The sequence below is a fragment of the Acinonyx jubatus genome, chromosome B3, assembly GCF_027475565.1.
Source record: "Acinonyx jubatus isolate Ajub_Pintada_27869175 chromosome B3, VMU_Ajub_asm_v1.0, whole genome shotgun sequence".
NCBI lineage: Eukaryota > Metazoa > Chordata > Mammalia > Carnivora > Felidae > Acinonyx > Acinonyx jubatus.
In genome coordinates this window covers 70,370,292-70,389,659 of record NC_069386.1, presented here as the reverse complement: position 1 = coordinate 70,389,659, position 19,368 = coordinate 70,370,292, and the positions used below count along the sequence as shown (strand labels likewise).

At 42.6% G+C, this 19,368-nt stretch overlaps 1 long non-coding RNA gene across 5 annotated transcripts in view; it reads left to right on the top strand.

The window, feature by feature from the left end:
- LOC106971411 (uncharacterized) overlaps nt 1–18,664 on the top strand; it is a 51,384-nt gene extending 32,720 nt beyond the window's left edge. For all 5 annotated transcript variants that reach the window (XR_008299269.1, XR_008299270.1, XR_008299268.1 and 2 more), the window contains 2 exons: nt 15,978–16,266; nt 17,634–18,664. This is a non-coding gene — a long non-coding RNA (uncharacterized LOC106971411). The remainder of the gene's footprint in view (nt 1–15,977; nt 16,267–17,633) is intronic.
- Nucleotides 18,665–19,368: the final 704 nt, after the last annotated feature.

Below are 19,368 nucleotides of genomic sequence, written 5' to 3'. Positions count from 1 at the left end.
TTTACATTTTGATCTTGGTAAGATGACTTTATCCAAGCTCTGAAGGCACTGTGGGCATCAGACATCAATAAAATGTCCCAAGATTCTACAGGCCAGGTCAGTCTCACCCACTTCCCTTCTTTTTAATTCTACTCCAGCCCACCAAAGGGCCACATTACATAGAGGCTTAACACTTAGAAAAAATAGAGCAAGGGAGGGCCATTTGCAAAGAGGAACCCATGTTACTTTTTATTTTTAGTAATACCCCATTTTTTCTTCACACAAACATTCTCCATCTCATCACCTCCTGATCCTGGAAACTCGAGGCTGTGAATTTTTTGCTGTTCATAAATCTGCAGAAGTTTAAAGCCTTTTAAGTTCTTCTTGGGTTTTTTTTCCTCTGCTCCACTTGCAGTGGATTACTTTATCTAATTTTTAGCCTTGACCTAATTTTTGCCTCTAGTCTATGTCAACTAACAACCTGAAAAAACACAGAGGTCTTCCTGTGAAATCTGGAAGAGAATGAGTGTTGTGTAAGATACCAACCTAGGTTTCTAGAATCTTGCATGACTTCACATATGTGCTGTTTTCTACATACCTGTCATTTATATTTCCAGTGCTTGTATTTCATTATGTAAAATGGGAATTTTATCTTTATTTGAAACTAGCTATTTGTGGACTGTGCTCTCTGTTTCTGAAACTGTTAATCACAGGGCATATTAAGATACATGACCTCTAAGTAGCTTATGGGAAATTAGAGAAACTAAACGTGTGATAGAAGTAATAATATGTGTATGAACATGGTTTTATGGGAGCTTAGGAGATGGAGTTATTTTCTCTCTTTGATCCAGGAAAGCTTCCAAGAGGAAGCTCCATCTGAACAGGGCCAAGAGGACGAGCAGGGGTTTGCTGGGTAATACAGAAAGGATGAGCATTCTAGACTGATGGGTTGGTGTGGAAAAATGCACAAAGGTGGGGAAGGTCTGAGCGCTAAGAGATAGATGTTCAACAGATGTCCAGCTTTTAGGTAAGAAAAATTGGAATCAGACTCTTGAATTGGTATAATATCATGACAAAGTGAATCCATATAATTTTTTACTAGTTTTCTATATTCTTGTTATCTGAAAATGCATTCATGTGACCGTTGATGTCCTTATGTAAATATGGACACAAACTGTGACCTGGACAGGACTCAATGCAGAGCTAATAGCACTCGGTTGTGTCATCTTGTTCTGTCGGATTCCTTAATTCCTCTGATTATTAAGAAAGTTTATTCATATACCTGGTGTGCGAAGCATTTTTATAGGTGATGAGGATGTAAAAGTGAATTAAGTGTGGTGTAATGCTATAATGCTTATAGTCTCTGTAATGCTGATGGTAATGCTTACGGTCTTTTTTTTTTTTAATGTTTATTTATTTTTGAGAGAGAGAAACAGAGTGTGAACAGACGAGGGGCAGAGAGCAAGGGAGACACATGAACTGAAGCATGCTCCGGGCTCTGAGCTGTCAGCACAGAGCCCAGAGCAGGGCTTGAACCCACGAACTCTGAGATCATGACCTGAGCTGGTCAGATGCTTAGCCAACTGAGCCACCCAGGCACCCCTAATGCTTACAGTCTTAATGGATAAAGAGCTGCACTCAAGTGTTTATAACAGGAGGCAAAACCCACCCACTGTAGTCAAAGTGAGTATATCTGGCTCAAGAGCTGCTCTGATTTGCCTATTCAATAGGTTTTTTTGTTGTTGCTTGTTTTTAAAATAGGATTTTTGAAGTTGGTGGTAAGATATCCAAATGAGAATTTTCATGTAGAAAATTTGGATTTCTGGTTTGCCTTAATGTAGTCAAGTAGGTGGCCATCGTTACCTCAGTGTAACCATCAGCTAGAGACCCTTGCTAAAACTGAGACACAAAGAATCAGCTTTTAACATACTACTTTGCTTGTGCAATCAGAGCAAATAGAAATAAAGTGTCATAAGAATTACTTCTTTTATTAACTCCATGAAGAATATGAGCAACAGCTCTGTGAGCAATTAGAAACACTTGCAGAATGATGAGAATATAGAGGCTGCTTGGTTTTGAACAGAATTGGATAAATATGACAAAATCTTTGACCTTGGGCTTCATTTTTTCTACTGTCCTTGGGTCTTTTATTCTTTTATTTTTAAAGCATATTTCTTTATTTTGAGAGAGAGAGTGCGTGAGCGCACACCGTGTGCAGGGGCTGGGGTGGAGCAGAGAGAGATAATTCCAGGCAGGTTCCCTGCTATCAGTGCAGAGCCTGAGTTGGGGCTTGATCTCATCTCAGGTGAGATCATGACCTGAGCCGAAATCAAGATTTGGATGCTTAACCGACTGAGCCGCCGAGGCGCCCCAGGTCTTTTATTCTTCTGTGAAAACGTTTTCCAGGTACATATTTTTGAGTTGAAGCTTGAAATAAAGCTGTTGGTAGAAGTATGAAATGTGAACAACTGGTGGGAAGTGAGGTGATTGATGGAAGGCAGGATGCATAAATAGCTAAAGCCTTCATTGTCATGTGTTCACTCTAATGCAAATGAATAATCAATACACGACATCTCTGGTTTCATATGTATTGTTGCTTAGAACAACACTGTGTGAAAAAGTGAGTTGAAAAAGGAAATGTTAATTAATAATAGGGATGGGCTGGAGCTCTGGTGCTGGGTGCCTGACATCTGGGAAACTCTGAGATAAACAGGCTTATGTGGGTCAACGCCCTAGTTGTCTGGCTTCTCAGTTTGAACTTGTTTCCCAACAGTGTTGTTTTCCAAGAATAGTCATTACTGCTGATATATTTAGTAGCTGGGTCTTTCCCTTGAATTGTTGGCCTCTTTATTGTTAAGGTATGTTCTTCCTCCAAACCCAGGGTATCTTCCTGCATGGAGTGTCATGCCCTACTCTGTCTCAGTCTTCTACTTGCCTCATACGTTTCCCTTAAGAGGGACAAGCCTGGTTTTCTACTAAAGTGCATGGGCTTTTTAAAAAGACAGATCAGAGTTTGACTCACAGCTCTGCTATTCACCTACCACGTGACTTCAGACAAGGCTCTTGTCTTCCTTTTTCTGCCAGGGAAACAGTAAAATTCTTTCCAGATACACAGACATACTAAGTCTGATGGTGGGCTACTCTAGATTCTGAACACAGGTAAAAACACTAGGAAGTGCTGAGAGTGTGACCTCCCAGACAGCATTTGTGTGAGGCTTAATCCCAATCGCCTTGTATGAAATAGGTGCACCAAAGAGGTGGTGGTTTCCTTGTTTATTTCCAACATTCCACGAGGCATACAAATCATGAATGATGCTGAGATATTTAGGCTATATAGCACCCATCAAAGCTTCCTCTTGGGTTTAATGAGTTTTAGTCCTTTTTTGTTTTTCTTAGAGCAGTGTTTGAACCTTCTTGGAGTTAGCTAAGGGCAGGAACTACTTCACTGATATTTGTTGACTAACCAACCAGTATCCCCCAGGGCGTTAGCCAGTTACCACACTTCACACCTGGACAGTCTCAGTGGTGTAAGATCACTCTGTAGTCTTCTGTGTTGAACTGTTTTCTTGCTCAATTCTCTTGCTCAACGGAACAACAGCTCTGAGGGGTAGGGATTTGCATGTTGCCTTCAATGTAATAGTGAATGCTTTTCTTAATAATCTTAAAGCATCAATAACAAATATACATGTTGCATTAGTCAGGTTTCTCCAGAGAAACAGAGCCAATAGAATATACATAAAGAGATTTATTATAAGGAATTGGTTCATGCAGTTATGAAGGCTGGCAAGTTCCAAGATCTCCAGGGTGAGTCGGCAAGCTGAAGACCAGGAGAGCTGATGGCGTAGTTCCAGTCTGAAGGCAGGCAGGCTTGAGACCCAGGAAAAGCTGATGTTTCAGTCTGAGTCAGAAGGCAGAAGAAAGCTGATGTCCCAGTTGAAGGCCATCAGGCCAGAGAATTCTCTTTCATTTCGGGGAAGGGTCTACGTTTTTGTTCTATTCAGACCTTTAACTAATTGGATGAGGCTCACCCACATTAGAGAGAGCACTCTGCTTTACTGAGTCTATCAATTTAAATATTAGTCTCACCTTAAACCATCCTCACAGAAATATCCAGAATATTGTTTGATTGAATATCCAGGTGTTGTAGACTCTAAGTCTAAAGATCTCTCTTGTCTAGCAAAAGAGCGGATGCAGGATTGAAGTGAGAGATGGCTAATGTCTGGGAAAAGACAAGAGCCCTGAATAAGGGTCCTTGCCCCGTATTTATTCAGATCAGAAGGCTTACAAATGTGGCAGGCGTACACAAAGAGACAAAGAAACTGTGAACATTAACTTGAGGACATGAGGGGGAAAAGGGGATTTTGAAGATATACAGTGTTTGGGGTTTGGGCAATATAAAACAAAATCCAGGCGCCAGGCAGATGGGTGGATGGTAGTTAACAGCAGACAGGAGGTGTCGTGCTTGTTTATCTTTGCCAGCCTAGGGGATGAGACAGATAGGGGAATCACCTCAGAGTTAACAAGACACCTTTTCTTTTGTTAACCATCTCAGCTCCAGCCTGCTTTGCCTGCAACACAGCGGTCCAAAGTCCAATTCACCAATTTACCTAACCTGGCCCTATTCTCCTATGAAAGCAGCTTTCTGCTATAGTACTAAATTTGGGGGGCTTTCACCCTGAATATCTAATCTTGTTATTCCTATATATTGGGCACTTTTGCACTGTTTCTATTTCAGGCCTTTGCCTCTCCCTTTCTATTTTTGGGGGCTCAGCAGCCCCTCCCTATTTTGGGGTGCCTTTGCACCTCCCTATTCCTGGCACCTTTGTGCCTCCCTATTCTCGGGTGTCTTTGCACCCCCCCTATTCTTGGAGTGCCAATCTGGTTTACCCAAACTCGGGTGTGAGCATTTTATTGACTTTGTAGTTCTTTATGCCTTGTTAACCCATTGGTGTAAGCCCAGGGGATTCCTAAGCTTATCCCCCACATCCAGGCACCCTGTGGCCCACTCAAGTTGACACATAAAATTAAACATCACATATATACATATATGTATTTATAATAGAATAGGTTTTATTTCAGGTAGCCTATTTTTTCTGGATTTAGGCATAATCATTTAAGAAAATCAGGTTTACATAGTAGAAAAATTCAGAAATGTCAATTGCATTTTCTGTAAATGTTCTTCTACACGCCCACATACCTACTCCTTTATTTTGTTGGGGATTCAGAGAACTACAGAGAATCTGAGCTGGAAGGAATTTGTTAGGTCTTTCATTCCAAGTCTTTGATTTAGCAACTGGGGACCAGAATGGTGGGGTGATTTGTCTCTCTGACACAGAAAATTTGTCTAGCTGACAGAACTGGGAATTAAATAAATGGCTCCTTGATACAAGGATTCCATTAGGACTATGTGGCAATTTAACAAATGAGATGGGTCTGTGGGCAATCTGTAGAGAATCTCCAGGTAGTGGGATGGAGGGAAGGAAGGAGGCAGGAACTGGGACTGGGTGTGCAAGAAGAAGGAGGATCTGACAAGGTGAGCTCCTCAGCTGAGTACTTAGAGTGAGGAGACAGGAGAAAGGGAGGGAATGTGAAGTGCTGAGGGTCTTGGGGTCAGGGGAAGGAGGGACTGGTAAACCAGGGGAAGTGAGACACGGATACCCTACTCTCTGTCTCTTCATTCCCTCTTTTGGGACAGAAAACACGACCCACATGTGGATCCTCTTCCCACTCACTCCTGGACAAGACTGTCTCCTTCTAGGCCAAGCTTTGTAATCAACTCCCCAGACTCCTCCACTCTACCACTGGGGATATGGATGTGAAGTAAGACCTTCCCTCTCCAGACACGGTTGATTCTCTCTGCTCAGCATCACAGTTGATCACTCCTCCTCCTTGGTGAGGCTGATCTGGGGAATGCAGCTTCTTATGACAGAGGCAAGGATAGAAACCACTGTGAGATCAGTCCTTGTACCCTCAAGGCAGATAGTCATGTCAAGTTTCAGGCTGGTCTCCAGGACATTCCTGTCTCCTGGCTCTTCCCTGACTGCACAGGGCATCTGTTCTCAGCCTCTCTACAAGTTCCGCCTCTTCTTCCTGGTACTTGGATTTTGGAAAGCCCCATGGTCAGTGTGTGCCCTTCATCATCTACACAGTCTATTATCTTATATGGTCTCAAGGCTTTAAATGCCATTGGCATTGATATTCTAAAATTCCTAGATTTATATCTTTAGTCTAGCTCTCTCTCCTGAACTTCAGACTCATATATCCAAGTGTCCACATGGCATCATCACTGGATGTTTAATAGACATGTTAAACTTACCATGTCTCAAAGGGAGAGATTTCTCTTCTTCTCCTACCCTAAAACTGCTCCTCTGTTAACATCTCCCTTCTCAGTCGAAGGTAATATCATCCTTTCCACTTTGAGGCCAACAACTTTGGTGTTGTTCTTGATTCCTTTCTTTTTCTTTTGTCCCCCCTTCCAACCTGTCAGTAAAGTCAGTTGTTTTCACCTTCAAAACACATTCAGCTCTCTCTCACTGCCTCCACTGCTACCACCTGGTCTGAGAGACCATTTTTTTTCCCACCAGGATCATTACACAAGTCTGGGACCTGGACTCCCTGCTTCTACCCTTAACTTCACACACAGCAACCTGAGTAATCTTTCAGAATATAACTCAGATCATACAACTCTGCTCAGAATCCTCTAATGCCTCATTTAACTCTTGAGTAAAAACTAAAATCCTTACAAAAGTCCTTACACTCTTAAGCAATCTCTCCTCTCACACCCTTACTTTTCAGAACAATTCCATACTATTTATCTTCCCTCTCAATTCACTCTTCTCCAATGTCTGGTCTGTTTGCTGTTCGTGAAAGACAGACATATTCTCTTTAAGAAATCACCTCCTCTCCCCCAGATATATGTAAGGCTAACTCCCATACCACCTCTAAGTCTGTGCTTCAATGTCACCTTATCAAGGGCCCTTAACTACCCTACTTAAAAATGCTATTCAGGAAGACTGGGTGGCTCTTGTTGGTTGAAGCCTCCCACTCTTGGTTTCTGCTCAAGTCATGATCTCACAGTTTGTGATTTAGAGCCATGCATCGGGCTCTGTGTTGTCCATAAGAAGCCTGCTTGGGATTCTCTCTCCCTCTGTCTCTGTCCCTCCCCTGCTTACACACACGCACACACACACACACACACACACACACACTCTAAAAAAATAAATAAACTTAAAAAAAAACAGCTTTAAAACTTCTATTCATAGCTGCCCTTCATTCTCCTTCCTCTTCTATTTTCTTCCTCTCTTCTATAAGATCCCATGGATCTTATCACCTTAACCGTCTGCATAATTTACATTCTTCTTATATTTACTCTCTGTCTCTCTCTCTTGTTGGCCTGCTGTATTCTCAGATGACTCCCACAAAGTCTGCACATAAGTGTCTAGCAAATAAGTACTCAAGACATGATTGCTGAATAAGGCTCCCCAATGAAAGGCCCAACTGCCACTACACAATAGTGCTGAGATGTCAAGGTCACGGACTGATTTGGGCTCCAGGCCAGCTCTTACCAGCTTCTCACTCAACTGCATCTGCACTCTGGTCATCCATGAGGCCTAATTTGGGCGGGGGAGGGGGGGAGCTGATGCAGACAACCCCTTTTCCTACCTGGTAGGTGCTGGTGATCTAACCCCTCTTTATCCGTGGGGAACTTCAATCCTTCCTTCTAACGCTTCCTCCCCGGAATCCGCACCCCTCATTGACCCCAGCCCGCTGCCTCTCTCACAGAGTCTCCAATGGCTGAGGCCCTTGACCGCAAAGCGGGGTGGGTGCTGGCCGCCCTGGGTGAGTCTCCCCGACCGCGGGTGTAAATGCGCCTTCCTGCCAGCAGTGGGCAGGAGCCGCCGCGCAATCCAGTGCTGGACGCTCGCCAAGCTCCGGCCTGGCCCATTTCTGCGCGGGTTCCCCGCTCTGTCCCCAAATCCCGCCTTCTTCCAGGGCGGTGGTGACGCGGTGCTGGGCGTCTATTCCGGAAAGCTATGCTCCCACCCTGGGATGCTGTGCTTCGGGTTCCCGGGGCGCTCAAACAGCACTCCTGTCCACGGGGACTGTAGCGATAACACGGTGTAGGTTAATTTAATTACAGTGAATGGAATAAGATTGTAATTAACCTAGATTCAAAAGACATTTGGTTGCTAGGCTTTTCATGGTCTTTTGGTCAGCAAGGTGGCCCCAGGCCTGCCTTCTTGTACAGAAGCTTTTAAATGTCTCCTCCAAACACCATTGAACAAAAGCATTGACCCCTTTGATAAAGTTTCTGGAATGACAAATGAAAGGACCGAGCCTTTCTTCTTTTCCTAGACTATAACAAGTTCTTTCCTTACCCCGAGAGTGGAGAAAGAGTGCTCAGATGGAATTATGGAGAGGCCTGTCTGAAGAGGGATGATACTTAGTGTTTTCCTAAGAAATTGAAAAATTGTATTCAGGTGAAGTTGACCCATTGCATATTGAGCACATGGAGGCATTAACTGAGATCTAAAGGCTCACAGGGAACTAATTATGTAAACAGGTTCTGTAAATGAAATTACTATACAGGTTTTGTAGTACAGTGATGAAGAGTGTAGATTTTGAACAGCCTTGTCCAGGTACCAGTCCTGACTCCTTCTATACAATACTTATCATAAGAGTTGGTCAGAGGCACCTGGGTGGCTCAGTCAGTTAAGTGCCTGATTCTTGGTTTCGACTCAGGTCATGATCTCATAGTTTGTGGGTTTGAGCCCTGTGTCGGGCTCTGTGCTGCCAGCACTGAGTGTGCTTGAGATTCCCTTTCTCTCCCTCTCTTTGCCCTCCCCAGCTCTTGTTCTCTCTTTCTCTCTCTCTCTCTCTCTCAAAATAAATAAATAAACTTAAAAAGAAAGAGTTGGTCAGTTACTTATCATGCCTATGTCATCTAATCTGGAAAATATTGATAGCAATAATATACACATAACAGGTTTGCAGGGGAAATTTAATATGGTAAAATGTGTGTGTGTGCGTGTGTGTGTAAAATATGTAGCAGAAAACATTACAAGGTAAAAGGTGATCTTACTAAGGAACATCAATCCTATTTATCAGGGTAGCAATGTGGTATCCAGTACTGCTGTGACCCTTCTGTGATGTTTACAATGAGAGAGAACATGCTCATTTGTTTTCCTTACTCCCAAAGGCATTCGAACTGGGACTCAGGGTTTCATGTCTTTTTGAGTGAGTCCTGCATAGATGGACGGCAACTCCTACAGATGAGGCCTTATTTCTCAGAGACACTTACCCAAACTGAAATAGAGGAAATCACCTTTTAACATCTTGCTTTACTCATAAAATCAGAGCAAAGAGACATAGGTGATCACAAGAATTACATCTTGTATCAGTTCAGTGGTGAATCTGAGGAAGTGTCTCTGCAAACAATTAGAGCACCTTTTCCTAATGGTTACAAATCAGGATGTGCATGATTTAGTATCTCTTTTGTATAGAATTTGATAAATATGGCCAAACTATTGACCTTGGGCTTCATTATTTTCTACTCTCCTTGGGTCCTTTACTCTTCTCTGTAAGCATTTTTCAAGGTATTTATTTATTATTTGTTTATGTATTTATGTATGTATGTATTTTTAAAAATTTTTAACGTTTTTATTCATTTTTGAGAGATAGAGACAGAACACTAGTGGGGTAAGGGCAGAGAGAGGAAGACACAGAATCCGAAGCAGGCTCCAGGCTCTAGAGCTGTCAGCACAGAGCCCAACACGGGGCTCGAACCCACAAACTGTGAGTTCATGACCTGAGCCAAAATTGGACGCTTAACCGTCTGAGCCACCCGGGCACCCCTCAAGGTGGAGTTTTTAAAATGACAACTCTGGATATGGCTGTACTGTATGTGTACACATTGAAATGTGTATAACAGATGGGAAATGAGCTGATTGATGTTAGTAGGTAAATATAAAAGTATTCACTGTCATGTATTATGTAATTAACACACACTTTCATGATATACTAATAATTATATACACATAATTTCATGTATACTATTGCTTAGGGCCAAGTTGTGTAAAAGCATGAGTTCATAAAATGGATAATGTTAATTAGTAGTACAGGTGGAATGGAGCTGTGGCCGGGTGCCTGATGTCTAGAGAGCCCTGAGATAAGCAGTTGGGCTTGTGTAAGTCGATACTCTACTTGCTTGAATTTCTCAGTTTGTGCTAATCCACTTATTTCATTACTGCTGAAATTTTTAGGAAATGAGGCTTTTCCTTCAGAGGGAGACTTGGCTTCTTACCCTGTTCTTCCTCCGAAGCCAAGATAATTTCCTGCACAAAGCATCATTCCTTCTTCCATCTCTGTCTACTCATCTCACATCCGTAAGAGGGACAAGCTTGGTTGTCTATTAAAGTACATAGGCTTTTTAAAAAGTTTAGAATTTGTTTCCTGAATTCCACATATGAGTGAAATTACATGGTATTTGTCTTTCTCTGATTGACTTATTTCGCTTAGCATAGTACACTCTGGCTTCATCCACGTTGGTGCACGTGGCAAGATTTCATTCTTTTATATGGCTGAGAGATATTACATTGTGTATATGTATATATATATGTGTATATGTATATATACATATATGTATGTATATATATACATATATATGTGTGTGTATATGTGTGTGTATATATATATATACACATATATATACATATATATGTGTGTATATATATATATATACATACCACTTTTTCTTTATAAAAGAAAACAAATGAACATAGTGTGGGGGAAGAGAGGCAAACCAAGAAACAGACTCTTAACTATGGAGAACAAACTGAGGGTTACCAAAGGGGAGGTGGGTAGGGGGATGGGGGAAATAAGGGGTGGGTATTAAGGAAGTCACTCGCTGTGATGAGCACTGGGTGTTGTATGTAAGTGATACTACATATGAAACTAATTGCACTGTATGTTAACTAGTTGGAATTTAAGTAAAAACTTGGGGGGAAAAAGATTAGAGTTTGACTCATAGCTTTGCTATTCACCAACCTCATGACCTCAGACAGGAGCTCACTCTTTGTTTTCTACCAGAAAAACCGTAAAATTCTTTATGATACAGACATAATAAATTTGATGGTAGGTCAAGCAGGTAAAAGGTAAAGGGTAAAAGGTAAAAGGCAAAAAAAGGTAAAAGTCAATATCATCTCTGGAAAAGTGAAGGAGGGGGTTACTGACAAGACAGCATTGTTGTAAGGCTTGATAAAAATGTCTAGAATGGAATACCCGTATGGTGTTGGGTTCCTTCATTTCCAATGCTTAATGGGAAATTATGCTGTATATAAATGATGAATGAAGCCAAGATATGTTAGGATATATAGTACCTGTCAAAGTTTCCTCCTGGGTGTAGTGTTCTGGGTCTCTTCATTGCCTATTAGACCAAAGGTAGGTGAAGGGAAGAGACTTTATGAGAGACAGCTGAGGACAGAAACTACTACATTCACATCTGCTGACTGAGAGGCATCTCCGGTGCATTTGCTGGCTGGTCTCAGAGGTTTGGCAACATCCTGTAGTCTTTTGTGCTGATCTTTTCTCTTGTTCAATTAAATGACAGTTCTGAATGACAGGCCTTGGCATCTTCTCTGTAATAAAATCAGCTTAAAAATGGTTTGCATCATCTTAAAATAATGATGTGATCTGTATATAAGAATAATTTTGTTTCAAATAATCATACCTTTTCTGCACAAATTCATAATGATTCTGGAAAATCAGATTTACATAGACAAATAGTACACATCTACCAAATTTCCCATATGCCTTCTCCTACATGCGTGCGCGCGCGCACACACACACCAGACTCCTTAATCAGAGTATTCAATTTCTTTTCTTACTTAAAAAAAATTTTTTTTACATTTATTTATTTTTTGAGAGACAGAGAGAGACAGAGCACAAGTTTGGGAGGGGCAGAGAGAGAAGGAGACACAGAATCCAAAGCAGGCTCCAGGCTCCGAGCTGTCAGCACAGAGCCTGGAGCCTGAAGCGGGGCTTGAACTCACAAACCGTGAGATCATAACCTGAGCCGAAGTCAGAAGCTCAACCGACTGAGCCACACAGGCGCCCCTCTTTCTTTTTTTTTTTTTAAGTTTATTTACTCATTTTGAGAGAGAGAAAGAGAAAGGCAGAGAGAAAGGGAGAGAAAGAATCCCAAGCAGGCCCTGTGCTGTCAGCTTAATCTCATGAACTGTGAGATCATGACCTGAGCCAAAATCAAGAGACTGAGCCACCCAGGCACCCTTCTCCTTCTCTTTCTCCCTCTCCCTCTCCCTCTCCCTCTCCCTCTCCCTCTCCCTCTCCCTCTCCCTCTCCCTCTCCCTCTCCCTCTCCCCCTCTCTCCCTCTCCTTCTCCCTCTTCTTTTTCTTCTTTGACAGAGAGAGAGAGAGAAAGAGAGAGAGAGAGAGAGCGAGAGTGAGCGCACCAGCAGGGGAGAAGGGCAGAGGAAGAGAGAGAATCTTAAGCAGGCTCCACACTTAGTGTGGAGCCTGATGGAGGGCTTGATCCCACAACCCTGGGATCATGACCATCCAGGTGCCCCTGGAGTATTTAATTTCTAAATAAAGTCTGAGCTGAAAAGAACTCCTAAAGACATTTGTACCAAATCTCTCAGTTTCCAGCTGAGGAGCAGCAAAGGTAGAGTGATATGTCAAGCTCATTAAAAAAAAAAGTAATGATAGAACTGGTTATTTAAAAACATGTTTTCTTGCTCTGAGGATCTATTAGTACTATGTGGTAATCCCTAAATGGATGGGTCTATCTAATCTGTAGAGATCTCTGAGAGAACCCGCAAGGCCAGGGAAGTGAGTTGGAGGGAAAAAAGAAGGGGGAGATAGAGATGGATGTGTGACCAGGCAGGAGGACCTCATGGAATAAGTTGCTCCTATAAGTGTTTGGAGGGGTGAGGAGAGATGGAGACAGGTGTGGGGAATGGGAAGTGCTGAGGGCCTGGGGTCTGGTCAAGGAGAGAAGAGTATCTTGGGAAATAAATGCAGGTGCCCTACTCTCTGTGTCCTCCCTCCCTCTTCTGGGACAGAGACATGAGGCAGATAAGCAAACATATTAACCTTACTTCCTGTTAATGTTTATTTTTTTTTAGAGAGAGAGAGCAAGCAGGGGAGGGGAAGAGAGAGAGAGAGATAGAGAGAGAGAGAGAGAATCTCTGTACTGGTGGTGCAGAGCCTGATGTGGGGCTTGAACTCACAAAATGCAAGGTCATGACCTGAGCCAAGAGTCAGATGCTGAACTAACTGAGCCACCCAGGCGTCCTGCAAACATATTTACCTTGAGCTAAATCTCCTTATAAATTTTTGTTGATTAAGCTAAATGTTGTCCAGTGACTGCCACTAATCACAGCTACTAATTTTAGGTAATGTGCTTTTTCCTCTTGGGTGTCTTCAGAGGGCTAGGTTAGTCGCACGCTACAAAGGCAACTTTCTTCTCAATATGAAGACAAGTGTTTTCATGGAGAACAAATCTCTAAACATTTCCCTGTCCTGCTGCCTGGTGCATATCCTCTTCAGAAAGTTAAGGTCAGATAAAGGACACTGGTTTGAGTCAAAGCTCTACTACTTCTGAATAATGAGACCCTGTACATACTGTTTAGCCAAGTGGAACACACCAGAAGATTGGACACTTTAAGCCCAATGGCCAGATATGCAGGGCCATGAACACACCAAATTGTGAGAGCTGTAAATAAGAACTGTTGTGCAACTTAAACAAAAGTAACTGAGCAAAGTAAAGTTCAAAAAGAGGAAGTGCTCTGTTCTTGGCCATGATAAAGTAGATAGAAGTTAAAGGATGTTGAAATCTAGGCATTCCATCTCAACTCAAGTTTGTCAGATTGCCTAATTGCTTTTGTCCTGTTGCCTAATTGCACAAAAGGCTTTTGAGACCTATCTGCCTGGGAAACCTATTAAGAGCCATGAAACCTGCTTACACTATAACTTGTTGATTGACTGTATGTGCACCTCCTGCCACCTTCATTAGCAAGGTCCCTAAGCTAGCTAGTTTTGGAGTTCTGGGAAGTCATATGTACTAATTCCATCCTTTGCCTTACTGAAATGCAGACCCAAGTCTCAGGCAGCTTCTTCTGTAATGAGAACACTCACCGTTTTAACTGTGGAGACAAAAACAATGCAATCTTTACATAAAAGTGACTAATATTTTTTTTTTGCCTGAATAAACTAACAATCACTTTTAAGAACAGTTGGCCTTAATTAGATGAACAGTTCTCAAATGGAAACCTGATTTGCAAACAAAATATTTCTCCTTACCTGAACATATACGAACTAACATGCACACACACACAAATCCCATGTGGGCTGATGCACACAAGTAATGCTCAATTATGGAGTGAAAGAATGGCAGAGTGGAAAATCTTTAGTCTCTAACCTTCATTTAAGAGCTAACAAGTGGAGGATGAGGTGATTTGCCTACCTCCCATAGCAAGCTTGTGACAGACAGGCACCAAACGGCAGGTTCCTCTCTTCATGCTTGCGATGTCATCAGCACTCTGTCTGATGCTGGTAAACATTCTAGATGTGAAGTAGTAAACGTGAAATTAGTCCATCTAGGCAATGTGTTTAAGATCATTACAGACTTTTTCCATGTGGCCTTCATCCTGAGGTCTGGGAAGAAAATATCTACAATGTCATTTCTTCAGGATTAGAGGAAAGAGAGAGGCGGTGGAGGTTCCATTTTTGCTAGGCATATCCACTCTTGAGAGGGACATATCTATTTCTGTGGATGTCATCTGCTCGGCAAAAACTCTTCCCTGGGACTCCCAGCTATGAAAAAAAGGAGTTAGAATATTAGACTCAGAGACAGGAACCTGACACCCAGGCAGTGCTCAGAAACCCTGAACATCAGTTGGAAAGTTTCCTGATGATGGACCCTATCCAAGGAAGAGTTGGGGATCCTTATTTTGAGGCAAAGAAATATGTGGGGGAAACATGAAGTCTACTCTCTTAGAATTGAAATGCTCACATTTTCTTTTTTTTTTAAGTTTATTTTATTTATTTTGAGAGAGGCAGAGAGAGAATCCCAAAGGTTCCACACTGTCAGCTCAGAGACTGATGTGGGGCTTGAACTCACGAACCATGAGATTCTGACCTGAACAGAAACTTAAGAGTTGGTTGCTTAACTGACTGAGCCACTGAGATGCTCCACATTTTCTTTTCAATAGCATTTAAAACAGGCATGTGTAGGGGTGCCTGGGTGTCTCAGTAGGTTAAGCGTCCAACTCTTGGTTTCAGCTTAGGTCATGACCTCATGATCCATTGGATGGAGTCCTGAGCCGGGCTTTGTGGCTGACAGTGTGGAGCCGGCTTGGGATTCTCTCTCACTCTCTCTCTGCCCTTTCACACCCTGCACGCACTCTCTCTTTCTCAAAATAAATAAAAATTAAAAAAATAAAACAGGCATATGTATTTAAAGAAGTGTGTGTGTGTGTGTGTGTGTATTTCAGGAAGTGTAAACATTTTTTATGATGCAAGGCATATGGTTTGTCAATTCCGTTCTGAGCTAGCAGGGACACCCACTTCCCTCACAGGCTAGGAATCATGTGGCTGATAGATGCAAACACTTTAGAGATGTAAAATTTTAGGTTAACTGGACTGCTCAATTAAGGAGCAAGAATCTACTTTGGGGTTGGGAAATAACCTTGTATGACAGTCCCATACAGGGGTGAGTAGGTGGTAGGCATCTCCTTTATTGACAAGTCCTTCTCTCTCCTTGTCTCTTACCCAGAGAAATGAAGGGATGTGAGGTAGAAGGAGGATGTGAGGACAATAGTTGCTGTGAGTACAAGAAGAGTGAGTGTAGATAGGTCAGGAGAAGAGAATTTATGACATTAAGTATTTGGGGCAAGGAATTCTTAGAAATAGGTTCTTGGGAGGAAGGGGACCATGGCCCACTCTCTGACCCCACTCTTCTTGACCTGTTTTCACAGGGAGCATGAATCTGATGTGGACCTTCCTCCACCTTCTCTTCCTGGAGCAAACTCTTCACCCCAGGCCTGCTCTCCTCTACAAAACATACAGACAACACCAGGTCCTGGGTCCCTGGAGGACACCACCGATACTGTGAGGTGATGGTGAGGTGATGGTGGCTGATGCACAGGGGTAAATGCAAGACGATCAACACCTTCATTCATGAAGATGTGGCCACGTTGGCATATTTCTGCAGAATTCCACCTCTGCCCTCTACCTACAGCTGCTGTGTGCACAACAGTCACAAAGGTACTCACGATGTCAGTGTGCTTTGCTGCATAGGAACCAGACCCCTGCACTGCTATTACCACCTTAGGCCCATCCCTGTAGGCTGTGAGGACGGGGCACCTGTTCACCTGGATGGCTAGATGACTCCTGCACCTCACACAGGAAGCTAAGTGACTTGCACCCCACACCTCCAAACGTTTGAGGCCTTGGCCAAAGACTTCCCTGTAATGCTTCTCCCCTCATATAGGGATCTCTCATTGTAACCATTCATGTGCACTTCCTGCATCTCTCTCCCAGCCTCTGCCCCCAAATCACCACTCCACTGGACACGCCGGCCACGGTGTCAATTTTTTTTGGTGCAAGACAAAATGGGGATGGAGGAGTTGGGGAGAGCCTGGGTAATGGGCATCTACTGTGGAAAAGCCTTGCTCTCACTGAGTGGCTACACAGGCCCGGCTGGCCGGGCAGATTTGCCCACAAGGTGCTCTGGTAACAACTCGCAGTGGCACTGGCCCTAGGCAGCCCTGAGTGGTCCGGCTCACAGGGTCTTTCTTCCCCACCTTCAGCTCCCTTCTCCCCAGCGGGCTCCTGCGGAGGGGATTAGGGACAACATCCAACGGGGGAAGCCCGCTGCCTTTCCAGAAACAAAGCCCTGAAGCTGGGAAACAGCACTGGAAGGAGCCGCTACCTGGAGGAGAGAAGTGGTGAAGCAGGGACTCTGACAGGTGCTCGCGGCCGCCTCATTGGCCCGCAGGGGGCGCTGCGCCACCTGAATCCGTTGGCCAAGCAGAGACCAGAAATTTTTCCTGGGTTGATGGGTTGGAAGTTTTGTGGTTACCAACACACGGCTGGGGGATAACAGGTGAAAAAGCAGAAAATTCAGCCGATATGATTACAGTCTAACTTTCAAAGAACAGATTTCTGAATTTTATCATAACTTTCATGCTCTCATGCTCTTTAGTATTGAATTTACCACCTTCAGATTTACATTCCAGCACGGTAGATATGAAGGAAAGAAAAGATTAAGTACAGAGCAGCTACTTATGCTATAAGCTTTACAGTTTCACTGTACTGGAAAAGAGTTTGTTTCATTTTTAAAAAAATTTTTAATGTTCATTTATTTTTGACAGAGAGACAGAGAGCAAGTAGGAGAGGGGCAGAGAGAGAGGGAGACACAGAATCCGAAGCAGGCTTCAGGCTCTAAGCTGTCAGCCCCCCCAAAGGGGGGCTGGAACCCACAAATCATGACCTGACCCCGTCAGGGTCATGACCTGACACGAAGTCAGATGCCCAACAAACCGAGTCACCCAGGCGCCCCAGTTTGTTTAATCTTGTAATCCATTGTATACACACTTCATTTCTTTTCTTTGTTTTTCTTTTTTTTAAAGTGCGCACCATGCCCAAAGACCCCTGAGATCAAAGAGTTGCATGCTTTATCCTTGGAGCCACCCAGGTGCCCCTACACAATCCATTTCTGAAGGCAGTTTTTCTACCCACAAGAGGGAGAATCTGTAGGTGACTTTCTTCTCTACCCTGTGACTCCACCAAAATCATGTCAAGGCTTTAAATCAAAGGAAGGCACCTGACTCTAGGGCAGCCATCCACGGACTGACAGGCTGGGTGCCCATGAAAGAAACTGGTCTGGAGATTTTACTGTCCTGGAATAAGGCTGACAAAACTGGATACTCTTATTTTCATTTCCCCCATAATTCCAGGAGCTGTGATTGTATTGTCTTCGTTTGTGACCTTTAGCACGTAGCCTATTGCTTGCTATAAGAGAGCTTTCAATAAATCTTTAATGGGCCATTGTAATAGGTCCTGCTGGTGCTAAGGATTTTTTGCAGATTCTGTTTTCAGAATGGGAAAGTTCCCTTCCCTTCTGCTCTCCGTTTCCACCTGTAAATGGATTGTGAATTTTGTTGAATAATTTTTCTTCATCTGATGACACAGTCATATACTATTTCCGTCCTAATCAGTTAATGGAGTGGAATTGAATAAAATTTCTGGACATAAGCAACTCCATTTTGAAGCTCTATTTTCCTTGTCAACTAATGAACTCTTGGACTGGGCCAGAAGCCACAATGGTTTTACAAGCGGTTCCTCATAAAATTTCAAATGAGCAACTGGCATTAGGATCATGTGAGGACAGGAAAGTTAATTAATACATACCAGTGACCGTTTCATTTGATAGCACCAATAAAGTAATCAGTAAGATAGTAATCAGAAGCGGTTCAATCAATTAGCACCAAATTACCTGTTTTTTTTCTTCCTTCTCTTATCTAAAGCATGTAATTACCCCTTCCTTCTTTCTCATAAAAAAACCCCAGCTTTCCCCACCTGAGGGGGCACTTTTCTGGTTACCCTTAAATCTAGTCCCACATTGTAACTCTGAGACCCCAAATAAAAGCCTTTGCTCTTCTTCTTTTTCTTTTAAAATTTATTTATTATGAGAGAGAAAGAGAAAAAGAGAACGGGGTAGGGGCAAAGAGAGAGGAGAGAGAGAATCTCAAGCAGGATCTGCATTGTCAGGGAAGAGCCTGATTCCAGGCTCTATCCCACAAACCACAAAATCATGACCTGAGCAGAAATCAAGAGTCAGATGTTCAGTGGACTGAGCCACCCAGGTGCCCCACCTTTGTTCTTTTTCACTTCTGCCTTCTTTTCTTGGTTAATTCTGGGTGAATTGCATTAGTTGATTTTAGACTATTAAACCAGCTTTGAGATAAATCCATTTTGGTTATGCTAAACTGTCTTTTTATATATAAATGAATTTACTTTGCTAATATTTAAGGATTTTATTTTGCATTTATGGTCATGAATGAAATTGGTATGTATGTATGTATTATTATTATTATTATTTGTATTATCTTGTCTGATTTTAGTATCCAGGTTGTATGTTAGCCTTCAGAAATGAGTTGAAGAGTATTCCTTCTTTTTCTATTTCCTATAATTGGAATTGTGTGTTATTTTACTATTTACAGAACTCATCTGTAAGGCTGTCTGGTGCTGGCATTTTCTATGTGACTGTTTTTTAACTTATGTTTCAATCTCTTTATATTGTTATATAGATACTGAGTTTTCTATTTTTTTTTTTGAAGTTTATTTATTTATTTTGAGAGAGAG